Source organism: Thunnus thynnus, chromosome 3, assembly GCF_963924715.1.
Source record: "Thunnus thynnus chromosome 3, fThuThy2.1, whole genome shotgun sequence".
In the NCBI taxonomy this organism is placed as follows: domain Eukaryota; kingdom Metazoa; phylum Chordata; class Actinopteri; order Scombriformes; family Scombridae; genus Thunnus; species Thunnus thynnus.
The window spans coordinates 36,972,626-36,978,544 of record NC_089519.1 but is presented as its reverse complement, the minus strand read 5'-3'; the positions used below and the strand labels follow the sequence as shown (position 1 = coordinate 36,978,544).

Genomic DNA, 5,919 nt, shown 5'->3' with positions numbered 1-5,919 from the left:
AGTGCAGCGGTGAGACTCACTGATGTGTTTTTAATAGTTTCTGGAACAACAACAGAGGAATAAGATATATCAGGCTTTGATACACACACAATACTTGTTAGTAGATCAGTTCATTGTTCAGTTTGTTGTTGAAAATCACCAGACTGATCCTTTAAATTAGAAAAAGATTTATTGTTGCTCTGGAGAAAGATGTTTTTTCTCTGACGGCTGATCTTCCTGAGCCAAACAATCTCCGCTCTGGTTAGATACCTCAGGGGAAATCTCGTCACGGTTCAATTTAAAATTTTCAGAGCTGAAGCTTGTTTAATAAACTCACTGAGGTCATGCTTACTTTTACTCTCTCCAACACTCTTTCTTTCTCTTTTTTTTTTTACATCTTCCCACAATCTGCTAGTCTGAGCTGAAAGCCTGCCAGTACACAGAGACTCAGCTGAAGTGCTGGGCTGGTGAAATTCTCTCTTGGTTGGCTACGATTACCCACAACCCCAAACTCCATCACCCCCCACCCCTCCCCTCCCCTCCATCCTTCCTCCCTCCTCCCCCTCTGGCCGTCAGTGCGGCTCTGAAAGCCGCAGGAGGGAGATCAGGTTGTTTCTCCTCGGAGGGGCTGAGCTCTGGAGCCGATCTGACCACAGACATCATCACCCTCATCTGAAAGAAGGTCACAGAGGACAAACTGAAGGGAGATAACACAAGTCTGCACAACACGACCTCTGCTTTACTACTGTTAACACATGCACTGATAAAGTTTAATGAAAAAAAAGATGATTCCCATGGATTTGTCAGCTCTTATTTTCATTTGGGACGAATAAGATTTGTAAGCAGTAAATCAAGTTATTCTTTTTTATAGATATAGTCTACATAAAGAGTACCTCACCAGTTTATCACCGCACCATTATAGCATTTTCGGACTCACAATGGACCAAATCGATGCAGCAGAACCAGGGATACCGTATTTTTTATTCCACACATTCTTCTTCTTGTCAAACTCTGGCGCCTTCGTTACCCACAATGTAACCTGACCAAGATTAAGAAGAAGCCAAAGAAAAAAGTTATTTCCAAGAGTTGAAACAATCAGTCAATTTAACTTATGGGCAACTATTTTAAAAAATTAATCATCATTTTTCAAGCAGAAATGCTAATATTTGATGTTCCAACTTCTCAAATGTGAGAATTTTTGCAGTTTTTCCGTCTCCTGCATTATATTAAGTTGAATATTTATTTATTAGCTCAAACTTGCAGCCTTGTATTCGGGTCAAATGGAGGCCGGATCACGTTCCCACCACAAATGAGCTGCTTTAATTCAATTTGAGAGCATGATTTCCTGATTTAACGTTTTGATTTTTTAATGTTTTCCCTCAAAACTCAGCCTTCGCATACAGTAACCAGACGTCCCAGTTTGTCCTGGTTTCAAACTGGGTGTCCTGAGTCCTGACAAATATCTGTAAAACATTAAAATGTCCCAGTTTTCACCACAATTAGAATAATAATTATAATATTATACTTGTTTTCAGCATTTACATAGACGTTTATTATTACCTAACCCGATATAAAAACATAAAAATGCAACATGTGTCTCAGTTCATCACTGATTTGTCCGTGTGTGTGAATGAATCAATGTGTTGTTGTTCAGATAGTTGCGGTTCTTTCTTTACTTTGTTTTTAAGCCGAGCCGTATATTGAGTAATAAACTTAAAGTAACCAGAATAACAAGTGTTAACTAGTGGTGTAACTGATCGTAGTTGATCCGTGATCCGTACGGATCGCCCCCCACAGTTCGGCAGGCATATGAACCCCTAGTGTTAACATGTCAGCTTTGTAGACTATATTTTGTATGTTGTGCACATAGATGAGAGTGTGTAAGTCATGTATTTGATACATGCATTAATACTTTCTGATGTGAACCTACACTTTTAGATCTGTGAATGTTTTTAGTGTTCAGTCTTTCTAGTATTCAGCACTGATCTGTTCCTGTATCACATTATAAGCTTTGTGCTACTTTATATATTTCTGTATACTAAGAAAATACACAGGAAACACATGTAAATCATGTGATATCTTGTCTGTTTTTGATAAGAACATAAATCTGTTGTCACAACAGAACAATACTATAAATTTGAATTTCATTTTGTTGGTAAAATCACACATCTGAACCAGTCCATGGCTAAAATGAGCTCTTCTTTGTTTAGAAACAATATGTATATGCTAAATGTCTTTAAACTAGCAGCCTTTACACCACTCAAGCAAATGGTTTTATTGGCATATAAAATTGCCCCCCCACCCCTCTGATTTCATCAGGTGGGACAATGATATAGTTTGATGCGGTTTGTTGTAAGACTCCATGTTGGTTTTCCTCCTGTCCTCCCCAATGTTTTGAGTCAACAGCCGCCACTGATATATATATATATATACACACATATATATACATATATACACACACACATATATATATATATATATATACACATATACATATATATATATGTGTGTGTATATATGTCATCTGCTCCAGTTTAAGTCCATCTCTGTGCACTTTCTGTTCTTGCTCTCAGTTTTTGTGCAATAACGCCGTCAACAGTCCCAACAATAGAATACCAGATATGGTGTTGACCAATAAAATTATCACTTCCATCTTGGTGGCGCATTCGCTTTACTTCTTAGAGCGTCCCGTACGGGTGGTTACTCTCTTTAATGGGGTTCGTCGACTCCCGCCCTTCAGAGCTTTATTACAGTTTCTTTAGAGTCTGTGACAGTAAACTGAACATCTTTGGCTTGTGGACAGTTGAGGACGACATTTTGGACTTTAGGAAACACTGACTGACATTTTATAAACTAAACAACTAATCGATTAATTGAGAAAATAATCAACAGATTGACTAAAATAATTGTTACTTGAAGCCCTACTTTATCATACATCTTGTTCTTGTACAACTTTTAGAATAAAAGAACAGTTGATATATAAACCAAGTACCCACATTTTTTAAAAATAATAATAACTACATATAGTTTCCTCGGTGACTTAACAGATGTTTGTGGGTCTGAATCTGTGTTCAACCAGACTGAAAACATCTGAAGTTGATCTGATTCTCTGTGTGATGTGTGTGTTTCACTGATTTATTCCACTATCAAAAAGGTGATATTTTTTTATTTACTCCTAATTTTCTGATGCGCTGTAAATATCACTCATCAGACATCAGAGAGGAAACATCAGAAGATTCTAGTGATCTTCCCTCTGCCGCCACCAGCAGGACGACTTTATTAGAAGAAACATCAAACTTTAACAAGCAGATTTCCTGAACCCAGTCCCGCTCCCCGGAGGATGAACTCTTCCTGTTTCCCTCCAGCGACCACTCTGCTGGAATCTCTAAACCATCAGTGTAGTTTGGTCTGTTCAGCACTTTTTTTATTGAGAGTGATGTAATGAACATTTCAGCCTCAAGGAGACGCTAGCAGAGCAGAGATTTTTTGTTTTAATCCTCCTAATTTGGGATTACTCGTGTACATACGAGTATTCCTCATTTAAAGAAATAAAAACAGCTTCTCAGCGACACCAGCAGGACTGTTTATATCATAAAAGTACTTCTTCTCTTTCATAATTGAGAAATGTTCTGCGCTTCTTTGAGTTTGTTGTTGCTCACTATAAGCTCCCTCTGCACTGTAACCTTATTTATGTACAACTTCCTCCTTCGTGTCGCTCGGAGCGTTCAAGCCGAGCGTCTGCAGTGGGCTCTGCTCTCTGTGGTTTTTGACTGTTTGCGGGACGCAGCAGAGAGTGTGAAACACACACATCTCAACCGTTCTGTCATCTGCTGACAACACGGACGCTTCCTTTATTCCCTTCCTTCCGCATTTGTAAGAACACAACACAGAACAACCCCGAGCGTAAGGTCACTGCCAGTCATGTGAGCGAGGAAAAGGCGGCAAAAAAAAAAAAAAAAACACCCTGCAACCGTCAAACTTGAACTGAAGTCATCGACTCACCTCAGAAACACTCTCACTTCTTTACTACGACTCTCACTTCCTCCGTCTGACTGTAAACAGACACTGAAGCTGTGAGAATAAAGGGCCAGTCTGTCATTCTGACCACACAGACTGTTTATAATAACAAAAAGTTTGACGTGCAGATGTTTCTCATCTCTAAATATATGTTACATGTATCCCATAGCAACAATGAAATCCTGAAGCATCTACTGTGTATTAGTTTGGTTTCACACTTTTCCACGTTCACCAGGAAAACTAACAAACTAAAGCTCACAGATTCAGAACATCAACACTAGAGCTGCAATTAGTCGATAATTAAATTAATCACCAACTACTTTCATAATTGATTCATCTTTTTGACTCATTTTCTAATGAAAAAAGTCAGAATTCTCTGATTAAAGCTTCTTAAATGTGAATATTTTCTGTTTTCTTTAGTCCTCTATGACAATAAACTGAATATTACTAAAGAAAACAGAAAATATTAAGAAGAGAAAAAAGTTGTTTTGAATGTTTTTTGGCTTCGAATTGATTGGTAAAGTATAAAAAAAGGAAGAGGTAAGACTAGAAAAGTTCATCTTACGCCTTTTTCGAGCATTGAAAGGTTATTTGTGTCACTTATTGAAAGTTTGTTGTTTGTTTTTTATTTTGTTTTGTTTTGCTGCCTATATATTTTATTTTGTTATTTTAACGTTTTGAAATAAAAAATAATCTAATTTAAATAATGACACCAAATAAATGATTAATTATTATACCATCATCATAATAGTTACTAATCCATTAATCTAACATAAACTGTTTGTCTCAAAAACACATTAGAATATCATCATATATGTAAATAAGTTTAATATAGTTTTCCTTTTTATTTCTTCCTTCAGTGCTACTTTTACATACGTGGTTCGATTTATTTATTTCAGATTATCAGATTATTTGTTGATACATTTCAGAGGGGCAGCAGCTGTATTTTATTGTGAAATCCTGTATTTTATACTGACAGTAAAGCTGAACCTTGAAGGGGTTTTACTTGCTGTAATGATTCGTCCTGTTTATATTGTTCAGTGTGAGTGACGGAGGATAAAATCAAGGCCTTGTTTTGAGCTAAAATAAATGTCTCTTTAGTACAAAAGTTGTGTTTGTTTCCCTGCTGAGCTGCAGTTGAAGGATACTTTACTAAAGAAGATTCCCTCTTGACTGGACTCCGGTTCTTCTTCCTGTCTACAAAGAGTGAGAGTAGAAGAAGAGCAAGTGTGAGTGTGAGAGGCAGATGACCTCTGACCTGTGTTTACATTTACGTTGTTAGCTGTTGTCTCTCAGACGGGGGGCTGTTCAGCACTACACCCTGACCTCGCCGTGACCTTTCCAGCAGTAATCCAGTGAGGTTTATGGAGGATAACGCTGAGCAAAGACGCTGCTGAGGCTAATCCATCCTGACGTGGAGCCGCAGCAGCAGCAGCAGCAGCAGCATCAGCAGCAGGTAGACTCACGACCCAAACACTCGGCTCTTTATTCCCCCGTCACACACTGCTGCCGGTTTCAGTTATCAGGAGCAGACTGGTCACATGACGCACGTCTGACGTCAAAATGTCAGATCACGATTGGTTTCGGTGAGGACGACGCAGAGTCACCGTTAATGACAGTAATATCATATCTGTGTGTCAACATCCAGCTTTATAAAACTCTGCTCTGCTGAATTATGTTGTGACAATATTTACTGTCAATCATTTTTATACAGGTGTGACTTTAATTAAAGGCCTGGTCACACCAGCGTTTCCAGTAGGGATGTGCAGTATTTGCATTTGTATCTGTATTTGTTGAGGCAACAAAATTATCTGTATTTATATTTGGATAAAAGTGAAAAGAGGCTTAAACATCCTGTTTTTGTTTTTATTACGCTTTTAATTTCAGAAATTAAAGTGTTACAATAAGTGTTCATGAATAAAC

General features: G+C 37.9%; 1 long non-coding RNA gene across 1 annotated transcript; it reads right to left on the bottom strand.

The window, feature by feature from the left end:
- Window positions 1–530: 530 nt before the first annotated feature.
- LOC137180620 (uncharacterized) lies at window positions 531–4,338 on the bottom strand. The gene is made up of 3 exons (XR_010928029.1): window positions 3,982–4,338; window positions 878–1,018; window positions 531–651 (listed from the first exon to the last, which is right to left on the bottom strand). It is a non-coding gene; the product is annotated as an uncharacterized lncRNA (long non-coding RNA).
- Between the last annotated feature and the right edge of the window lie 1,581 nt (window positions 4,339–5,919).